The 22,827-nt window shown below is 47.8% G+C and overlaps 1 protein-coding gene across 2 annotated transcripts in view; it reads left to right on the forward strand.

The window, feature by feature from the left end:
- Positions 1-13,233: 13,233 nt before the first annotated feature.
- The window catches only part of HRAS (HRas proto-oncogene, GTPase), a 32,922-nt gene continuing 23,328 nt past the window's right edge, over positions 13,234-22,827 (forward strand). For both annotated transcript variants that reach the window (XM_072337537.1, XM_072337536.1), the window contains exon 1: positions 13,234-13,628. The gene's annotated coding sequence lies outside the window, so the exon portion shown is untranslated. The remainder of the gene's footprint in view (positions 13,629-22,827) is intronic.

A 22,827-nucleotide genomic window follows, 5' to 3' on the forward strand; every position in this document is an offset into this window, starting at 1 on the left:
AAATGTGGTGCTGCTGGTTTGTACTGTGGGGATGTCTCATTAACCTAAGCCTTGAGCAGGTTCAGCTCTGCTGAAATGAAGAAACACCAGTGGAATTCCACTTATGTTCAAGCAATCCCCAATGCCAATGCCCGGCTAGAGGATTCTTTCCTCCCTTTGCATAATCGTTTTAGAAAGACAGAATTTGGCTTGTGACAAAGTGACTCTACCCAGAAATGGCTGTTAATGTGTGGTTGAGGCAACTGATCAGAGTGAACAACATGAAGTAACATAAGTGAAGTGGGGCACTGCATTAACACTTGAAATGACAAGTCATAACATCCTAATTCCAGCAGGGCTTATCTCCTAATTCTGTCTTAGTTGTAACTAAGATTTGTAAATAAATAAATAAATGAATAAGGAGAAGATTTCTCTCCTGCCCCATTTTAGGAAGAGGGAAACAAAATTTTCTTAATATGAAATATATATATACTGAGAGCCTGGAAAAAAACATGCTTGAACTCTCTTGCTTACATCATTCATGACTCAAGATGAGTCAATGGTAACTTGAAATGTCTGGGTATAAAATAAAGATTGTTGTTTTGTGTTTCTCTTCAAGGACATCTACCTTTCTCCTCTTCTGTGACAAACTATTTCCAGCACTGAGAAGCCCAGGGTTGCTATCTGCACATATCTGCTCTTCCAGACTATGTCCCACTGCACAGGACACATATAGAGCCACCCTACAGCATATAGACAATCATTTTAGCTAAAGAATTGGTTGTTACAAAACCTGATCTTGTAACAACTGTAGCACTACTAGAGGGGTTTCATTTAAGTTAGGGTCTCCACTGTTCACAAATCCCAAGCAAGAGATGGTCTTACTGAGATGGCTTAAAGATGGTTGGCTCACAGTAAAAATATAAAAGGAATACTGCTGGCTGTGGAGTTAATGCACTTGGGACACCGAAGGCCTCTTGTTGATGCTATTTATAATTCACACCTGGTCCACATTGTTGGTGGTCTTTGCATTTCTTCTGGGACTAATTCCACGGTCAGTGACCGAGTTACAACTTTGTTTCCAACATTATACTAAGAGAAAAATGAACTGGTGTTGGAAAGAAGTTAAGGTCGATGTCTGTTTTGCTGTAGTTTTTCAGGAGCAGCACTTCTTCTCAGCAGTGCAAGGAAAACTTGTGAACTCACCGTGTTTATAGTTCTGCTTTGCCATGCAGACATTAGCTGTGAAATTCATTGAGCTGTCTTCAAGCAGTGAAGCAGCAGCTTTGCAGCGTGTGCTTGCTTTTTGTGCTAGTGCAAAGCCACCGCAAAACACCACCAAATCAGAAAGGTGCCAGTTTATATTCACTTGCCATCAGTGTAAGTGACAACATGCAGTGTGAAACAGTGGAGGAACTGGACCTTTCAAAAAAATTAATCAGTTCAAAGCACCAATCTGCAGGCAATTACGCTGCTTGTTTGCATTACTTTGCACAGTTCTGAGCTTACTCTGCATGCAACTCATGTACACCCAGGCTTTCAGCCATCACTCTCAAAAGCACTGCTAGAAGCCACACTACAAACTAGAGCTTTGACAAAAATACTTCACAAGTCCCAGGACATAGTGTACAGTAGCGTAGGGAGGAAACCAGCATGTAGATTTGCTGTCAGGCAGCTCTGCAGGCTGCATTTGGGCTGGAGCAAACCCTGCATACCCTCCCTAAGCATTCCCACACACACCTTTTTCACCCTAGGAGCAGTGTTTGTATCTGAGGGGACATAGCTCTCTATCCTCACATAGGAAGAGGCAGAGTGTTTATTTTGCCTTAAATGCCATTCCCAATGCTCCCTGGGGGCATTTCAGCTCTGTTGTCTACTGGGTGATTTGTGCTCGATTCGGGCTGCAATGAATGAATTGGGCAAAGACAAAAATGGTTGGGCTTCCTATTTGCTCTGTCAAAGGAACCCTTGACTCTACACATCTGCTTCTGCTTTCCATTCTGTAGCGCACAGGCCAAATCTCAGTCCGGCAAGAGCTTCACAGAAATGAAAAGTAAGGCAACCCACCACCATCCCCTGCTGAGATTTTCCCTAAAATGTAAGGATCTCGCCTTCCCTTTCCCATTGGAAGTCTTTTTGGAAAGCTTAGGAATTCATCTGTATTTGGGTCACCGAATTGCATAACTTCCCTGTCAATGCTAGCAAGCAGAAGGAAGCCTACGCTCATAAAGAGGGAAGGATGTTTCCATGTTGTAAAAATGACAGGAGAGACTTGAATTCCAAATGTCCTCCTTACAGCCCTGGCTCTGATTTTGCATAATGTGTGCTTAGAAAAAGGACTGCGTACTTTGTTATTCCAGCAGCTAAGTTAGATTAGTGCTGACAGAAGATGGATTATTGGTATGCTCCTTTACTTTTCATACCCTGTCAGTACAAGTTAGCTCTGTTACATATTTCAGCACACCAGGTGAGAGAAAGACAATTGCTCAGGTGGTATTTCAGAGTATCGAACCATAGAGCACACCACAGTCCGTGCAAATCTCACACCTACCTCCAACTCCCCACCTGACAGTCTGCTTTCAAGGATACAGCACACAGCAGTGGATGTGACATGCTGTCTGCTGTGGGGCCTTCAGCTTTGCTTGCAGATCAGTTCTTTGGCTGTGAACTCTGCAGTAACTCCTCTGTTAGCTAAGCACTCCATCCCAGCATCCCCTTTACTTGAAACACTGTAGAAGAGACCCTGGGGTAAATCCCCGCAGTGATTTATCAGAAACTCCTAGTTCCTGAGATGAATATTCCACTGTGAAGATCCCTGCAGCAGAAAACAGAAATGAGAATGGAAGCATCTCATGATGCTAGCTCTGTGGAAGGCAGATGCTGAAGCTGCACAAGTACCATGGCCACTGCAATACCACAGGTAAGGAAAGAGATTAGAGTAGGAAAAGTTACCAACTTGGGCACAGAAATAACTGAGTGCCTTCAGCCAGGAAATTTTCAACCCTGCTTATGCAGAAACTTTGTAGCATCTTCCCTGCACAATGTATCTGCTGAAGCCTAACGGTTACAAATACCTGAGGCACACAAAGACAGGAGGTGATTTGGTACACATAGAGCACCCCTTGGCCCTTCAATAGGTGCTATCAGATCACAGCGCAGACTATATCAGCAACTGTGAAATGCGTCTGGGAGAAGCGTGGCAGCCAGCAGGCAGATCTGCCTGCACAGTCACTGCACCTGGCAATGTAGCTTATGTTACCCTCCAGCCTCCCCATGGATATCAAGCCATCTACGGACTGAGCTCTTCTATGTTCTGGGAACCCTGGGCTCAGGATGGAGCATGCTGCTTGCTGCTATATCAAAGCCATCTGAATGAGGTTTAGTGATGGACTTGAAGTTTATTTTTCTGCTCTCAGAACAAGAGGCGCATTCTGTCATCAGTGCGATCATTAGTATCAGCGCCAGCAGGCTTCAGATCACATCCCTTTCTCTGAGTGACACAAAGGGAGCAAAGGATCACTGAGTGATTTTTTGCTGAGCTGAAAGCTGAGCTCCCCTGCACTGGATTTCAGCATGCAGGCAGTGGGAGTGGGAGGGCGCACACAGGCAGAACTCCCTGCTCTGAGCCTAGCAGGTTGGCATCTTGCCTAAGCCCTGCGTTTACTTAAAATGCAGCCTGGGAGGGATTGTCTTGAGACAATCTGATGGATACCGTGTGGGTGCTGGAGACAAGAGAAGCCAGGAAAGTGAGGGATCTATCTGCAAGCTGCTTTAGTCCCTCCAATTTCTAATGCAAGTTCTCCATTTCAGTAAATATACTCTGCATGCTACTGTGGATTGTATATGGTTCTAAGTGTGGTTTCGTGAGAACGTGGTGCAACACTTGAAGCGAAAGTTCATTTTTCGTTTGTGTGGTAATAACATCCAAGTAATAAAATAATTTATGTCTGCAAACAAGTAAAACATGACACTTCAAAAAAGTAATCCACATTTATCTTACTCTTTGACCTCCCCTACAATATGCCTATTGCATCTTCTCTATTCGGATTGTTTTTAACCTTACAAAGATCCTTCAACTCCTGGAATTTTGATCATCAATTGCCAACAACAGCACTTATAACTCCTTTAATAAAAACTCAACACTTGCCCTTTCTGCAAACTGGATTTCAACAGCACTCCTCAACTCTTCTCCCTTGTCTGCCTCTGTCTGAAAAATATGCAAGACCATTTGCCAGAGTTAATTTTTAATAGTGTCCTCACCGCTGCAGTGAATGAAGTCATTTATTATCCAGCAAGCTAACACGCTCGGCAATAACAAATGCTGAAGAAGGTGACTCAGGAATGAGCACCCGGCCTGAGCTTTACCTTCCCACCTGCCTGATGGCTCAGCACAAAGGGCTGAGAATGGCATTCTGGTTTATCATACACTAAGCTTTCATTATGGGGACTCCCGGATTCAAGGCATGAGGCCAGCTAGTTTTATTTACTTTGTATTCATGTGTGCATGTACACAAGTGGAGCTGCTGCAGACTACATGGCCCTCCCCTCTGCCTGGGCACTCTAACAAAGGAGGTTAATATTCCCCCTGAGCAGTCATCGCTGCTGTGGGAAAGTGGCAGCTCAGGCAGTTTGCCCTAAATGCGCTTTGTGATCTTTGTCAGCCTGGAGCTCAGCCTACCCACCTGTAAAAGGGCCGTTAGCTTCTCTGTAGAAATGCTAGAAGAATTACTTCATGTGTGAGATCTTTACATGAGAGCTGCTCGGTGATAGAGGGCATTTTAAAAGAGTGACTGGAAATCAGTGCACGTGGGGATGACCGCAGAAGTAGCACTCTTCTCATCCCATTATCCAAGAACCTCATAAAGGCTGAGATGCAGATGATTCAGAAACTGAGGGAGAAAGTGATTTTGAGTCACTTATTAAGTAGGATTTGTGTTGGCTTTACTGTTCCAGGATGTACAGGTTTGGAATGCAGAATCTCTTTTGCCATCTCTTTGGAGTGAAACAGAGAGTCCTCTCATGCATGCATTTATCAGACATTGTGCTTCTGTGTCCACAGGGCAGTCCAAAGGCCACTGAAGAAGTCCATGAATCTTCCTCATTGCCTGCAATAAGCTTTGGATCAGACCCCAGTGAGCCAGCAAGAATGTGCCTTTCAACGTGCTATAACAAGCCCACTGGCATGTGCTGATAGCTGCAGGAGAGCTGTTAGAAGTATGCCTCTAAAAATGAGGAAGATCTTGGCTAAGGAGGCAGCACCTTTCTGCCCAGCCCTCAGCCCCCACGCAGTGCCCAGAACACAATGGAGCCTCTTAAATTAGGGAACAGAGCAGCCCTGAATCCATTCTTTCCCCCATGCAATATTACAAGAAAGCTAGAGAGTATTGTATTACTCTTAATACACTTTGTGATCGTGTAAGTCTCCCAAATCCCACCGCCAGTTAAGCTCTGGTGATTAAACAGCTTACTGAAGGGAAACCATAGCTAACACTTTCTACCCTTATCAAAGTGGGTTGCTAATGAGGACTGGGAAAACTCTCAGTGTTAATACAACATCTGTAGATTAACATTAGCTTGCTTGTGCTTTCACAGTCAATGGCTAAAATGCAGTCAATCACTTGGATTCACGTCACACTTCTAATTGGTGTTACGGTACATCAGCCTCAGTATTTCCCCAACAGAAGCACACTGGGAGTGGAAAAGGCAATGACAAGAGCTGGCGGCCAAAGAATAAATCTGCAACTAGTTGCTAAGGACATCATGATTTAGGAACCTTACAGAAGGTCTGAGAACTGAGGTTCGGGGCTCCTAATCATAGAATCGTGGAATCATTAAGGTTGGAAAGACCACTAAGATCATGTAGTCCAACCCTCAGCTTATCCCCACCATGCCCACTGAGCCATGTCGTGCAACACAGCACCTGCCCTTTTCTTGAAAACCTCCATGGACTGTGACCCCACCACCTCCTTGGGCAGCCATTTCTCATTCCTTCTGGAAAAAGGAAAAACAGTGAAGGCAGAAAAGAAAAGGAGAAGCAGCTTGAGTCTGACAATGAGAAGGAGGGAAGTAGGGCAGGGCTAGAGACAAAGTGCAGCTGGCACATTCAAAAGCAATAATCAGAGGAAAAGGAACCAGTGGTTCAACTGAACAAACACTGGTGTCTTCAATTCTACCTAGTTTTACTGTGGGTGCATGCTGTGCAACGCTGCTTTGAAACCTCTGAGAAATTGATGTGGTTAACAACTGTTCCGCAGTGTAGAGGGGAAGAAATTCTGTACTAATTGATAAAGGAGTAAGAAGATTCTTTTTAAAGGAGTGAGAATAGTTTTAGTGTATCCTCCAGGACAACATAGGATGGTCTCAGATTCAAGTACAAACTCATCTGCTACAGGGAAGCCTTGAACGCCACATGGATAAATCCGTTGCACATCAGTGAATGCAGAAATGACAGAGAGAGCAAGACATCCCTTAGCAACCCAACTGCTTTCCTTGCCTGGAAGACAGACTCCTGTCAGCACAAGTGACATAGATGACACAGAGCATGGTAAGTGATCCGAGCTGTCCCAAAAAGAAACTGTTGATGTGTGACTGCTCAAAGTTCTCTGAAGAGTTTGAAAAGGAAAATCACAAGGGGTGTAAATATTGTAAGGGCCTGTTAAAAAATACGGCTTTCTACTTTTAGAGACCTGAGCTGTTGTTGTATGAAGGTGAGGGCAAGAACCTCCCTTTGGTGCACAGTGATCTGAGAATCAGGCTCCAAGAGAATGATTGATGTTCGACTGAAGCAGACAGCAAGCAAAAGCTCTTGTGCTCATACCAGCAAAACACTGCAAGGAAAGTCAGCGCGGCCCATAACTTGTGGATTCCTACCTTACCAAACCTCCTACTCTATCTGACCTTTGCTGGTCCTGGGGTTAGCCTGGGACTGAGTGGAAGTGGATGTGGGATACTTACTAACTCTGGTCACTCTCATCAGGGGGGAGCATTTCACAAAGGAATCTGTATCGCTTCAAAGTATCTTAAGCTCCAGACTCACTGTGTGATCAGCTACAGTCCTCGTGAAATAACACAAAACTCAAAAAGATTTGCTAGAAACTGGAGCAAACATCTGCTGGAGCACGTGGCCCTGCCAGGCAGGAGGGTTGGAGCTTCATGATCCTTGAGGTCCCTTCCAACCTGGACCATTCTGTGATTCTGTGAGCAAAGGGGGCTCTTTCTGTAGAAGGCAGCATGTTTCAGACTGGGCCACAACTGTAGAGAGCGGCACTACTTCTCATTATTGTCAAACTCACCATGTCAGATTTATATCCCATCCCTTCCCCCATCAGCAGACTGTGAAGTCCAGGTACCCCACTGTCCTCACAGATGAGTGCGTCACATTATCAACTACTGCATATCATTTATAAGAGAGATCTTATTCCTACATGTACCTCTACAAGAAGACTGGCCCATTAGGTCTGACCAGATTTTTAATTATGTCCATTTTTGTGTGGGAACTGCTCTTGTTTTTTTACATATAAAACAAGAATCTGCACTTGTTTGTGTTTTTAGACGGTGGGAGACAAGCAGTGATTACAAAGCCTTTACTTTCTATGACACCAGAACATCTCATGTCTGTGAGTTCCCATATTCAGTTTATAATTGATCAAGTCCAGCTGGCAGCAAAATCAATAGATATCTTACTCTCGCTCTGGGGAACTTGGGTCAGGCACCTGGTAAGGTGTGTGAATTTTTGTGCTTGTTTCAAACATGAAATCCATGAAGAGAAAGATCCAATTGTGGACTGCAGTACTCTCCAAGACTGATGATTCTGCTATAGCTAACCAGAATCTTCTGCAGTGTTTTCAAATGGTTCAGTTGAAAGAAGCTCGAGTGCTTTACTTAGTAGGATTTAATCCATCCGTAATGCTGTTATTTTTAGGTTTAAAAACAAAGTGGGCTCACTCACTGGTTGGATCATCTGAAGCAATGTCATATTTTTGGAGACAATACGAGTGGAAGGTTTTGTCAGCTGATTGAGGGTTGATGAATTAATTCAGGCTTCAGTTAATTGATTATTACTACAGGAAATCGCTCCAGTTCTGCTCAGAGTCTGCCTACAGAAGAAATAAGTATACTGGGACTCACTGGTCTTTTTTCTCTGTGTGGTCTCTCAGTTGCACTTTTTGTTCCAAGTTTTAGGTATCTCTGTGAGCCCCAGACCTGTGGGATGTTGCATTGGCAACATCTGTTACAGCTCTGCCTCTTTCAATCATAGAATCATAGAATCATAGAATTATTCAGGTTGGAAAAGACCTTGAAGATCATCAAGTCCAACCACAGCCTAACCAGTAGCCTATCTCTTAAAAAACAATCACAAAACAACACTACAACAACAAACCTCTGCTAAATCATATCCCTGAGTACCACATCCAAACGGCTCTTAAACACATCCAGGGATGGCGATTCAACCACCTCCTTGGGGAGCCCATTCCAGTCCCTAACCACCCTTTCTGTAAAGAAGTTCTTCCTAATATCCAACCTAAACTTGCCCTGGCGCAACTTGAGGCCATTTCCCCTCGTCCTGTCACAAGTCAGTAGTGAGAAGAGACCTGCCCCACTCTCACTGTAAGAACCTTTCAGGTACTGGAAGACGTGTGCAACTGGAAGACAGTGCAACCTGTGGTAAGGATTTGCGTAACAATTCACTGTCAGGAGTAAGCTGTAGCCTTGCATTTCTGTATAGATTTATCTGATACATTAAGAACTTCTCCCAGGGGCTGATTTCCAAGCTGTGATATTGCTGGGGCTTGTGATCTAGCAGTATTTTCACTACAGCCTCATTGGGAAGTAAGACAGGGATGGGCTGGGAGCCACAGCAGTCTTACCTGTAAATTCAGCCCAGAAGGCTAGTTGCCATTCCTCACTGTTTACCATTTTCTCACCATCGTATCAACTATGCTATACCAATATTCTTCATATATTGATATATGTTGATATACTATACCAAGAAGCTCAACTTTAACTGGGGTAGAGTGTTTTTAAAACAGAAAGGGAAAGCACCTATTCATTCCATTGCACAATGGGAGCAGTGTTACTTATAGCTCATGTCAGTAGCCTAGGGATTAAGAAACTTTCTGTTTTTCTTTCTCTTTTGAAGACTGTCCTCCAGGAGGTGTCCTTTCCACTTCAGGTGTAAAGCTATCACTTTGTATTTATCCTAGGCCTGCTCACTTGTAACAAATGAGCCCACCTTAAGCATGTTGGCTTCTAGGAACGCTTGCACATATAGCAGCTTCCACAATCGTCCTCCTCTGAGCTATCAGAGATCAGTTTTGCTCTCCTTGTACAGTGACACTTAGGAGGGTTTCCCCTTGCTGCCCTTAACCACTTCACTGTGTCTTTTCTCAGTTCTCTCACCAGCACAAGTAAGCTGCCTACCAGGAAGTCTGACCTTCCAAGAAGCATTTCTGTAAAGAGAATGGATGTGAACGCAGACTCCACTAGCCTATGCCATCTTCTGTCCCAGATAACACCAGAACACTCCCAGATCTGAGTTTCCTTAAAAGAAACTGGGAAAAGAACCGAGACTGCTGGAGAATGGAAGCCCAATTAATTTCTGTAGAAAGAGGTTCAGCTCTTCCTGGCATCTGCAGAGTTGTGTCAGCTTGTTGCGGATATGGATTAGGTCTTGTGCTTCTGAGAATCCAGCTTTGTTTCAATTCTTCTGAGCACTTCCTTCTTTCCTTCTGACTGCACTTCGGTTTTGATCCAAGTATCAAAGAGCCTCACGCATCAGCTGACTTGCACCAAAAACAACATGAACTTCTCCTGACAGCTTACCTAGGTGGTGCGCAGCTCAATGCTAACCAAAAAGGATTAAGGTCTCAGCCTCTTCCCTTGCTACAGTAACAAAGCACCTGGTGGTGCTCACTTTTTTCCCGTCTCATAAGCGGGTTGCCATGGCAAGTTACTTGTATCGCACTGTCAGCTACTAAAAGGAAACAATTTGCCTCCTCTAGAAAACTCACTTTTAAAACTCTGCCATGTATCCGTTTGCTTTCTGTCTTGACACTATTTATCCCCTAAGCTCAGGGAGAGGTGAGCAAGAACAACATCCCAGCGCAGAAGCACCTGAAGGTGTATTGAGCCTGGCGTGTCTGCAGAAGGAATAAATTAAATAATCATGAAGAATACGGTGCTGTGGGAAAGCACCTCAGAATCTCTGCTTTTCTCAGCATGCTCTCAGAGATAATGATATGGAGAGCGCACTGATACAATCTTCCTACTGAACACCTCACGCAAGTTTCAATTACAGAGAGAAGGAAAACACAGCCAGAAAAACAGACCAACAGACTATCTGAATGTGGAGACAGCACGAAAGGCACAGAAGGAGCCAGGAAGTACTCTGCATAATGAGGATGAAGCTTCAACCTTGTGAAGCTACAGAAGTGTGGTCGTTTGCTTTGCTGGTGATATTGATGATCACAAGAAGTTCTCATTTATTATTATTTTTTATTATTATTATTTCTTTTTATTGATTGATTTATTTATTTAAAGGGCAAAAGAGAGTAGAGTTCAAGCTAGCAATGATCTGGGTGCTCCTACTAGAGAAACCACTACAAAAGTTCAACATCTCCAAACTTTTGGGGGTGGCCTTGATTTGATGAGCAATTCAGTTGTTAACTAAGTCTGTGGCATAAGTTTCAATGATACAAACTTGTGTTTGCATGCTTTCATGTCACACCAACCTCCTTGCAGAGACTGAAGAGGAAATGACAATGTGACAATGTCAAGGAGTTATTTTCCTGGGGAGGGGGGGGTCACAGCACTTAGAGAAATCAGTAATGTATCTTTCCAGGGCTGAATTTAGACTGCTGTTTTAAAACATCACATGACTATTGATGGGAGAAGCAAGTCCACAAGTTATGGCCTCCTGCATGCATGCTACTGGTTGATGAAGATGATGAGTTAAAACTGAAGGCACTGGAATGACAGAGCAGCTCTTCATCCCCACTGCAGGTTTGGTTTTGACAACATTAGTGGGGCAGTAAAAATAGAGTGATGCTCTCCCCATTTCCTTCTTATTGCACTGTGTGTCAGTGGGCCCAGAATTAGACCAGTCTTCCTTTCTTGACAAGAAAGGCTTACAATAGTTAGTACCGCTGCAGCATTTCTAGAGAGGTACATATTTCTCTGCACCTGCCTTGAGGTTTGCTGTAGAGCACAGGAGCTGCACTGGGCAGCTGTGGGTGGGTGGAAGAGTTTGCTGGAAATATCAAAGGATGAACTGGGGAAGTTTTGTTAGCAGAATGAACAACCTTGCCAGCTGATCTGCTGTTGCTGCGGCATTGCTCCTGTGCTTAAATGAGATGTTTCTGTCTTCTAGAGGCATTCACCTGTAGAAAAAGAAAAGCAAGAATGTGACCAGGAAGAATGATGTTTTATGCGCAGAATGAGCTACATCCTCAGCAAGTGTAAATCTGTCCAGCTTTGCCAAAAGCAATGGAGTTATGCTGTCCACAGCAACACCTTAGAGCAGTATTTTGTCTTTTTATCAAAAAAGGGATGGACGGTGGTAGTGTCAGGCATACTTAAGATATATCACTCTCTGTGTCCTCACAAGTTTGTCAGCAACCCAATGTGTGGTTATGAGTCACCAGGAGATGATTCTGCTACTGTCTTTCGCGGCCTGCCAGCAAGAAGTAGTCCCCAGGTATCTTATGTCCTGATGTGATCACAGCATTGAAGAATGACCAAGAGGCAGACTCAGTCCCATCTTCTGGTGTGTCCTGGCACTTGTAGGCCAGCAAGAAGTCCAAGAATCATGAGGTTCGCCCATAGCTTTCATAGAAACATAGAATGCATGAGGTTGTAACGGGCCTTACAGCCCACCCAGTTCCCATCCCCCTGCTGTAGGAAGGGCTGTCACTCAGTAGTTCAGGCTGCCCAGGGCGCCATCCATCCTGCCCTTGAACACCTTCAGGGATGGAGCATCCACAGCTGCTCCGGGCAGTCTATGACAGTGCATCACCGCGCTCTGAGTGCTTTGTCTACTACACTCATCTACTGCCCTACCTATTTGGGTCTTATGCTCCCTGATGAGTCCCGGCTGACTGAAACAGAAGCTTGCTTGCAGGGTGCAAAATACAAGATCCCTGTATGCTCCAGTACCTGCCTGCTCACCAGAAGGGTGAAGACAAGATGAGACAGGCAGTGCAGAGAGGCGGTGCGCCGTGCGTACGTGTGCCTGCCTGTGAAGAGACCCAACACCTTTGTGCGTGCCGCTGCTGCTGGCTTGCATGGGAGAGATGCCACGTTTCTGCAAGCCGCTCTTCTTGGCTTTGTGGAGAACAGAGGAGTTGTTCCGAAGCGGGAGGTCTTGTTAGAAGCCAGCAAACATTCTCAAGGTAAGCTGAAGCTTCGTCCTCTTTGTTTGGACCTGTCTGTTTGTGTTCCAGCTTATAGAAAGTGCTCCAGCAGGTTCGTTTGCGCTGCTGCAACAGCCTGCGAGACCTGAAAAAACCTGCAAGGCTTCTCGGCAGGTGTCCTCACAGCTTGCTTACTCTGTTCCAGCCCCGAGCTCTGCAGGGCATGAGCTTTCTTTTTACTGTGTCAATGGCAGCATCTAGAACAATGGCTTCTAGATCCATTTTCAGATTACCAGATACCTTTCTAATGGAAACAATCAGTAGTGGTGATGCGGTTGAGGATTGCATCAGAGCAAACAGTGTTTCTGCAGTACCAGGAGCGCAGACTTTATTTGGAGCCTGATTCTGCAGTCCTGCCTCAAAGCTTGGGCACGTATCAGCAGTAGTGCAGCCAGCAGGAGCACGGTGCTGGACGCACCTCGAGCACCGTGTTCAGCCTGGGGCCCCTCACTACAAGAAAGGCATCAAGGCACCGGAGCGTGGAGAAGGGCAACGAAGCTGCGAAGGGTCAGGAGCACGAGGCTGATGGGGAGCGGCTGAGGGGACTGGCATAGCTCAGTCTGGAGAAGAGGATGCTCGGGGGAGCCCCGTGGCAGTGGGAGCGCCCCACCCCGGCGCCGCCCCCTGAGCCCCCCGCAAGCCGGCGCGTCAGCGGCAGGCCCCAAGCGCCGCAGGCCGGCCGGCCGCAGCGCCACCGCCCCACGGCCAGGCCGCGGGTGGGCGGACCGCGGCGGATGATGAACAGGCGGCGCTGCCCACCCGGAGGGCGGCGGAGGCGGGGACCGCCTATCAGGGCCGGCGGGCGGCCGTGAGTGGCGGCGGGGCGGGGCCGGCAGCCTGGGCGTGTGCCGCGGCCGCCGGCGGGGCGCGCTCCCGCTCCGCTGCGCTCCCCCCGCACGCACATTGTCCGGGCGGCGGCGGCGGCACGGAGCGCCCCGGCGCCCGGTGCCAATGCGGGGCGGGCGCGGCACGCCGGGGGAGCCTCCGCCACCGCGGTGGAAACTTCACCTCGCCGCCGGTCCGACGCACGGCTGAGCGCGGCGGGCGGGCGGTGGAGGGGCGAGGGGGGGATCGCTCGATTCGGTGGTCGAGTTTGTTGGTGTTTTTTTTTTCCCCCGGAAAGGAGGAAGGAAAAAAAACAAAACAAACCCCCAAAGCCCCAACCCCGAACCGAACGCCAAACAGCGCTATTCCAACGCAAACTTCCGCCGCCCTCCGCAGGACGCGCATCCCGCCCGGGTGAGTGACCGGGGACGGGACGGGGAGGGGGGGAACGCGGGGCCCGCAGCCGCACGCCCACCTGTTCGCGGGGTACCGGGCGGCCCCGCCTGCTCGCCCCTCTGCGCCGCCACGCTGCGGGTGGGCCCGGCTCCGGGCAGCGCCCTGCGGGGAGCGGGGTCACCTGCGCGGCGCTGCCGCCGCCTCCCTCCGCCCGGCGCTGCACCCCGGTACCCCCCCATGGCGGGGCCGTCCCCGCGTTCGCGGCGCGCTGCGGGCGGTGCCCGGGCTGGGGGCGGCCCGCAGGTGGCGGAGCGCGGGGCGTGCTGCTGCGGGGCCGTCGGCGCCTCCCTTCCTCCGAGGGACGCTGCGGTGCGGCTGCACCCGTGCGGGGAGGAGTCCGCGGGCAGCCCGGTGGGAAGGAGGCTCCGCGGGACGGGAGGGTGGGAGGCTCGGCCCGCCCGCATCCGCACGGGATGGGCTTCGGTCGGCCGTAGACAAAAGAGCCGGTGGGGAATCGGGAAGGGCTGCGGGGTGCCTGGAGGAGGGCGGATGGAAGCCGGAGCATCGGGAAGAGCTGCGCTGTTCCTTACCTGAAGTTGTCTCCGTCGCTCCGTGCAGTTACTCCCGGCAGCCTCGGCGGTGCCCGATAGGCACGAGCTCCTGCTGGCTGTGCTCCTCTGCAGAGCCTGACCCAGGCATGCACAGAACTGCGTGCCTCGGGCTCCCGGCACTGTGCAGAAGAGCAGGAAGGGATGCATACACCCTGACTGCTTGTGCCATCACAGGGCTATGGTGAGGCCACTCTTCCTCCCCCAGTCCAGGCCATCAGAGATAAGGGGGCACGGGCACCGCTTTGGTCAGAATTGCTGACGTATTTATCCTCGCAGAGCTCTGAAGTGTTCTGGTTTTGCAGCTGGAGAATGAAGCTTGCACGGTTTTCCCGGTGCTTGTAACAGAGCTGTGGCTGTGAAGTCATCTGTCCCCCCTTCGCACACCCAGGCACTGCAGCCCACTCCTCCCGCACAGTCCTGGTCTGATTAACAACGTGCAAACGGTGTTGTTTCAGCAGCAGGGCAGCCAGAGCTAAAAGAATTCCTGGCTCGGCCTGCTGGTGGGCCTGCAGGCTGGTGGCTGTCACTGCTGGGCTATGCCGGGTGGGTGCTGCCAGCACAGCCTCCAGATCTCCGTGCAAACATTGGTGCAGTCATACCTTTTCTGTTTGTGCTGTGATCTAGTAATTAGCAATAGTGACCTCCATTCGGGGTCATCCTCATGCCATGATATTGAAAGAAAACCAAAGGCCTAAGGGAGGCTCTTGCAGGCTCTGTGAGTCACTTGAAAGGGGTTGCTGTGAAGTTCTGAAGGAGGTTCTGTGCTCAAACTGTCATGAGGGGACCCTTAGAGCGCTGTTGGACCAGAGAGGGAGAAGCAGGCTGACAGTTGCTGCTTGACTTCTTTTCTTGGCTCCCCCAAGAAGCAGGCTGCTGGCACTCATGAAAGCATTCCCTGGGAGAGCAGCAGTACTAAAGCACCGTTTGCCACATCACTGTCTTCCACCAAACTTCCCTAACCTTTTGGGGAGGTGAAGTGCAGCTTCCAAACATCCGTTTCCCAAGATGACAGCCTGACAGCATGGATCCCCTCCAGCCTTCCCACTCGTCCAGGCTGGGCTGCCCACAGCGTTTGTCACCAGGACCCAATACATCGTGTTGTTGAGAGAAAAGAGCCTTCTGAAGTTGAATGAGAGGCAAAAAAAAAATCAACACAGTGAAAACAGAGGCAAAGGCTGCCCTGTGTAGAGTTTTTGGTGAAGAAGGTAAGGGGCAGGAATGCTAGCCATGCCCCAGCTTGCCATCTTTCAAGGTGCACTGTGCTGCTCCACTTCGGGCAACCCAGAAGAGCAGCACAGTTGCACCCCAGGCTATTGTATCTAATTGTAATTTATTGCCAGCTTTGTATTTAATACATATTTTTTTTGAAGTGTAAACTTAAAGCCAGCAGATAGATGTATTATTAGTTTAATGTTGGTAAGAGTTGAATGTATTCAATGCTTTTAATTGTACAAAATGCTATTTCATCAGCTTTACGGCTCATTGGAGGCCAAAAAGCAATATTAAGTAGATTATTTGACAAATACAATGAGATTAAACAAATGACATCTGCTAAGCGCTGGTCAGCTGCTCTGCCCTGTCCCATTCCTCTTTCTCTCATTGTCTTTCTAGTTTCCATTCTACTTTTTCATAGTTTCTCTTTTCCTGAGCCGTTCTTAGTATCTGTTTCACTTACATTTTTTCCCCCCTTTCTCTTTCTCCCTTTACTGTTATCTCTCAGTATATCATGGCTTTTCTTTCATCTGCCTTATTTTTCAGCCTCTCTTTTCAAGCTTTCCAAGTCTAAATTTCCCCCTTTTACTCCACCTTGGTGGAGATTTTGACTGAACTCTTTGTCAGCAGCTGAACTAAACCCAGTGACTGTCTGAAGATGTTTGCTCAGTGGCAGTGCTGCTCTGCCTCTCCCTGGCATTCTGGCTGGTTGTGAGAAGGGTGTTTCTACAATTCTGGAGTGTTCTTCCAGCACTTAGTTTTGCTTGTGCCTTTTCAATGTGATTTTTGACTGAATAATTCAGTGTCTAGAATACAAAGAGAACAACCAGGATCAAATGGCAGACTGGTTTTTGTGTCTTTGTACAACTATGTATCTTAAGTTATGTGTGCTGTACTTTCCTGCTGTAGGTACAGGAGTTACATGATGACACCTCCTTGTACTGGGAAGGAAAGGTCTCTGTTGAAGTGAATGAAGTCACACCATTCCTCTGTCACATGAAATGCTTTGAGTGCACTGCTATAGTGAGCAGTCCTGGCAGCATGTAGTCCTGAAGCCATATTGATCGGGGAGGATGGGGCTGAGAGGAATATGCTTTTGCAGTTAATTATTTACTGTGGAGAGAGAGCAGAGCTGGTAATAGTTGGTTTATAATTATAGATATCCAAAGGAAAATGCCTTGAGATGATCTGTGTTGTGTTGCCACCTGCTCATTGGTCTCTCCTTAATGTGGAACCAGCACTACTTCACAACTAGCTCGGGGAAATTAAAACTTCAGTTATCAACTTCTTGCTGTCAGAACACAATTCTGCAGCTTGCAGAGTGCGCAGCAAAGTGCCCTGGTTTTTCCATGTTGGCTGAGGTGTACCCATATTAATATACAACCTGCTTAGGCATCCATCTGAGGGTGATGTGGGCTCTTCAAACAGCTAATCCAGCTCTCCAAGTCTGGTGCTGACATATGGCTTTGTGGGTAAATGCAGTGGACCCAGGAGTCCTGACTCCATCTCTGCTGTTGGCTGGGCTGGTTGCTTCAGCTCACCAGACCTCTCCTTTGCTGGGAGCAATGTTGACCCTCCTGCTGGGTGAGGGTGCTCTGGTAATGCAATACATGGCACTGGGCACAACTGTAAGCGTAGTTTTCTTCTTGCATTGCTAAAGCCATTACAAATGAAGCTGCTCACGCTGAAGTTCAATTTGAGAGCTGATGGTGCTGAATTTAGATGCACGTAGGAGCAGTAACGTGACAAATGCAAAAAAGGGACACTGCTGTATCTACAGTTCTCTGGGAAGAGGCCTGTACATCTGATTATTTAGCATCCTTGGAGATCAGCAGACATAGGGAGGAGCTGCAACCTGTGAAAAGGAGGACGTCCTGTTTGCAGAAGAAGGCTGTGAGATGTAAAAAGCCAGAGAGCAGGAGTGAAATGAGAGAAACCAGCACACACCAGGGGGCTGTGCCCTGCTCCCATTCTGCAGGAAGAGAAGCGAGGAGTGAAAGAAGAGATCTGTGAGAGAAGGCATCGCTGAGGCTGCTGCAGCACAAGGTGGATGCATGCTGTTCTGCCAGCCTGGCCTGAATCAGAGCCAGCACCTCCCTTAAGAAACACAGACTCTGGTGAACAGTCTCCGAAGGGCAGTCATCTCATTGAAAGCTCTTTTGTCCAAAGCAAGTAGAGGTCTTGACTGGAGGCTTGTTAAGAAGTGAGCTCAGTTCATCAGCTGTCTGTTGGCATATTAGACTGCCATCATGTAAGCAGCCACAGCTTGCTCCAGTGCTGAGGCTGTTTTGATGCTTTGCATTGTCTTCAGCAATTCTGTGGTTTGTGTACAGATCTGCTCACAGTCTGCTCCAAGTCAAAGAGGAATACGTATAAAAAAGGTCTGAATATATGAAATTAGCCTGCACATGATCTATTTAGTCACTTGTTCTTTTCACTACCCACATAGCTGCTGCTGCAGCCGCCTGGCATGGTTCTAGCTCTTTATTTGTGCAGTTGCAGTATTATCCATGCCCTGTTTCTGCACCTGGCTTTGTTAGAGCAAGGATGAGAAATCAGAGTGCTTGCTATTTTAACATGATAGAAAGCACAGCAATAACAACAGAGTAGCAAGGCCCTCGGCTACAGCAAGCAAAGGTTTGCTCAAATGCAGTGGCCGTGAGTACAGAAATAAAGGAAGTAAGTTGCTTACCTTCAGAAGGCTTCAGGTACACAAGGATCTCCAGCAAGATACTCCTCACCTCCACTGCCAGCTCTTAAATGAGGTCTGGGAAGGGGTGGATCCTGGCTTTACCCCTTCCTGTTACTCAGGTACATTGCATGCACCTGACCTCCTCTGGGTTGGCCCTGCCTTCCCATCAGGTGCTCAATCACTGCTTCAGGCTGTGACTTGGCATTTCCACTACACTATTACTTGAGGTACCAGAGTTCATCTTGCAGGAGAGTGGGCTTGAGAAGCCAACCTTTTCAATGTGATAAGCAGATGAAACATCACTGTTGCTTGAAGGTTAATGGGATGAAGTCCAGTGTCTGTGTGTGCTAATTCTGTAGCTGACTGTCCTGTTGTCTCTCCTTGCATCCACGTATAATATCATAGCTGCCTGATGTGGGATAGCTGCCTGGGGGGCTAGGCAGGGGGGAGGGTATTGCTGTAATGCCATGTGCTGTGACTTCCATGTGGCAGCTGCTGATGGACAAGGAAGTATGCACAAATCCTCACTTTGCTTTCTACCTCCTCCTGCTGCTGGGAGGGATGCGGTGGATGGGGCTCGTATTTGAGCCTCTGAGGGTGGTCCTGTGCTGAGTAGGAGTTGGAGTTGATAATCTTGTCAGCCAGGATGGGGCTCCGATCTCCTGATCTAGTATAGGTTTGCCTGTTCACTGCAGGGGAGTTGGATCAGGTGGCCTTTATGGGTTCCTTCCAGCTCAAACGATTCTACGATCCTTGTGGGTCCCTTCCAGCCAAGGATATTCTGTGAGTCTCAAAAGACCCGTGCTTGAAAGAAACACCCATGTGACCATCCTGAACACATCTAAAAGACTTGAGAGAATGAGACCCAAGTCTAGAGAAATGCTGCTGCCTTCCCACAGGAGCGAGGAGGTCATGGACTGGTGTGGCTTATGGTCACAATAATAAGACAACTCGAGCAGCTGACGAGAAATGTTGTAGCCCTCTGGATGGGAAGAAGGGGAGGGCTCGATCAAATGAAACAAACAGCAGAGCTTTTGAATCTTGCTATATGCTCGTAGCAGATAATTCCAATCTGAGCCATCTCTCTTTTTGTCAGCTGCTCAGAGGCACTTCTCACAGAAAGAACAGTCCATCTAAAAGTTCAGTTAATTGACTGAGTATTCTTGGATAAAAAACTTCCTGGGGAGAGTGTGGGGGAAGGCAGGTAGATTTCTTCAAGAAGCAAAATCTTTACTTTTTTTTTCCAACTTGTTTCCCTAATCTAATCTATCCAAACAATTCTCTGGCAGCCAGGGCTCACATATTAAAAACAAAAGCCAACACCACTGTGGAGGGGAATGCATTGTGACAGTTTAATTTGCCACTGAAATACGGTCACCTCTGGGGTAATTCAGAGAAACCATAGAAGAGCGGATGATAAAGCTGTTCAGAATGGGAGGTGAGTAACAGGAGGCTGCAGAGGGAAGATGCCTACCTAGAAATGTAATTCCCGGACTTCTGGTTTATCTTTTTGTTCCTTTGGCTCTGCGATGGGGCTGTAGCCTTAGCTCTGCAGCACACTGGTGGTAGCTGGCTCTAGAGGTCAAATGGAGTCCGAAGGGAAGGTGGAGTATTTCAGCACATCACAGGTCAGGCTTGTCTTTTTTTTAAAGCTTATGTTGCTGAATGCATACATAAAGGATGAGTCTTTTGGTGTGACTGTGGATAGAAAATGAAGAATGGCTCCTGCCTGTGGAGATGAGGAAAGGGACAGAGACTGCTCCGTGCTTCAAGGGCTGCTGAGAAGATGCATGCAGTAGGTCCCTGGCTGCAGAGCCAACAGTGCAACGAGCTCCCTGTTGGCAGAGGGCAGGTGTGGAGATGGGATTTCAGGAAACCAGCTTGGTGGTTCTGCGATGTGTGACGTGAGCCGGTGCTTTAAATATACACATCACTGCTGCTGTAAGGAAACCTTCCAGGTCCCAATCTCTTGCTCCAGGTGGAAGCCGGTTGGTTCATCTTATGCCTTGTAGGAATTAAATACTGTTGATTTCAGCAATTAATAGTGGCAGTGAGATCTGCGGGGTCTAAAGACTGTGGGAGTCCCTGGTTGGGAACCAGTGAAGGCCCAGGACAGCTGATTGGGAATTGCAGCTACCAGCACTTCACTTCAGGTAGAGAATTTTCTCTACCTGCAGTCCCTACGTTTTGAAGAGAAAACAAGGCATTTGCAAGATGCCTATAAGAAGACAAAGGAAATCCAGTACGAGTTTTAGAGGGGAAGACATGCAGTTTTAAATGAAGAAGTATAGAGTTGCTTCTGTAGTCCCATTTAGGGGCCTCAAAATGCGCTGTCTGAAGAGCGTGCTCCTTGTGAAGAGAGCAAAAGCTGAATGCATAGCAGAGGGTTGGGGTTTTTCAGGGCATGCTAATAAACACGGGTTTTTTGGCAGGGCTTTTGATTGCATTGCAACAGGGTTACAAGGTCTTGTTCAAATTCTGCTGAAGTCAGTTGAAAACTGATGTTGACTGCAGTGAGCATGGGCTGGCAGGCAGGACAGCATCTCTTAAGATGCTTCAGGTTTGCCTCTCCTTTATTTCAAAGTCTGCACCTAGGACAAGTTTATTCAATTTGCAGCTTAGCATGCCTTCAGTTTATATCCCCGAGGAGGGGGAAAAGAAGGAAGAAAAAAATAAACCAAACAACAAATCAGAATAGTCCCACAGCTCCTGCTATGGACATGGGCTGTGGCTGGCAGCTGGTGCAGGCAGCTGGACGACCACTGGTTGCTCCTTCTCAGCTTGACTGGCTCTGCAGGTGCCTGTTGGGATTCAGACACAAGGAGAATAATGGTTAAAATCTGAGGTGGGAGCCCACAAACCCAGGGATCGTACACTGGGATGGATGCAGAAGAAAAAGCTCTGCCACCAGGAAGTCATCCTTTCAGGAAGCTAATTCAAACTTCTCTTTGTCCTTTAAACCTTTCGGTAGGTAAATGCCATGTAGATCTTTCTATACTTTTTTATTTTTGGTCTATTTGATTTGAGGGCTTTATGCAGCAACTTAGTCCTCATTCATCCTGCTGTCAGGGAAGTTATTCTGCCTGCGGTCCCTGTTTGAGCTCGGTTTTCTTATTTTCTGTAGCACCAGGGCTGATGGCTTTGCAGATCTTACGATACCTCTTCCATCTCCTCCCTGGCCAGTCTAGCAGCACGACAGCTCCATTTAATGTGTGCTCTCTGATTTTGGCTTCCTGCCCCCAGACTCATTATTTTGCGTTTGTCTGTATTGAGCTCCAGTGCTGTCAGCCCCAAAGGATCATGTATCTCAGAAGTCATGAAAAAAGAGATGGGTCTGAAAATCCCAGGTCTCTTCCTGGTGTGTGTAGATTGCACGTTTCTGCAGCCATCCCCCAACCCTGCTGTGTGTGCTCATCCCTCTCTGCTCATCCCGGCAGTAAAGCCAAACCTGCAGGGCTCAGTGGTTCTCACTGCACAGACTGCTTGGCCCCTGGGACTATTACCACTCCTTTTTTTGCTGATGCAGAGGCGGGTTGGGACCTGCAGCTCTGCCTCCTCTTCACTGGGTTAACAGTCCCCAAAATGACTTGAATCCATTTGGAATATTGTTCCAGGGAAAAGACTGTGGAGTTCTCTCTGCAGTAGGTATTTCAGAGCATCAGCCCCTCTTCTACCATCTGAAGTATGGTGTTACCTTTGGGCCCTGGAGACTGGGAGCGCTTTCATGTTGGGTGCAGCATAAAATGAGAGATGATCCCTCTCTGAAAAGTGCTTGAGCAAAGTGCATGGTAAGAAACATCAGGGTGCAATTCACCTCTTTAGATGTTGATGCCTAACATCTCCGCTGCTCCCCCTTCGCTTCCATATGTATGCAGCAGGGGAAATGAGAGCTTTCATCTCATCCTAATGCAGATGTCTGAAACCAGCCAGACAGATTGCGTCTGTCTCTTCTCATTGATTGCAAAGAGGCTCCAGATGATGGGCTCTCATGTAGGTGTCTCTCTTGTAGGTGAGGTGAATCCCACACTGACTGGCTGCATCAGGCTGGTTGCAGTAGCACAAAGAGAGAGCACAGCTGCTGGATGTAGTCTGTCCTTGTTTTAGCTGCGAGTTGTCTTATCTGGTAAACCTATCCCTCCTCTTTGCTCAAGAACCTGCATTTCATTTCATAGAATCATTAAGGTTGGAAAGATCACTAACATCACTGTGCCCAACCCCTAGTCCATCCCCACCATGGTCACTGACCATGTTCCTCAGTGCCACATCTCCACAGTTCCTGAACACCTTCTGGGGACAGTGACTCTACCACCTTCCTGGGCAGCCTGTGCCACTGCCTCAACACTCCTCCTGAGAAGAGATTTTTCCTCATACCCATCGTGATCCAACCAGTTCCTTGCTGGCCAAGAGCTGGAAGGACATCATTCAGACAGCAACCAGAGGGTGCAGTTACACACAGATGTGGGTGCTCCAGGGTTTAGTGGGTGAAACCAACGCCTCTTAACACTGGAGTACTGTTAGGTGCCCTAATGGTGTTGGGGCTGCGAGGGAGGTGGAGCCAGTTTCTGTAGTATTGTTTTCCATGTAGTCTGCTGGGAGCAGCTGGAGGTGACTGAGAGCTGTTCATAAAAGAACTGAGAAATGAGGCTGAGCCAACTGGGAGAAATAAAGCCTAGTCGCCTCGGGAGGATTTTCTTGACTGGCT

This window comes from Excalfactoria chinensis, chromosome 5 (assembly GCF_039878825.1).
Source record: "Excalfactoria chinensis isolate bCotChi1 chromosome 5, bCotChi1.hap2, whole genome shotgun sequence".
In the NCBI taxonomy this organism is placed as follows: domain Eukaryota; kingdom Metazoa; phylum Chordata; class Aves; order Galliformes; family Phasianidae; genus Excalfactoria; species Excalfactoria chinensis.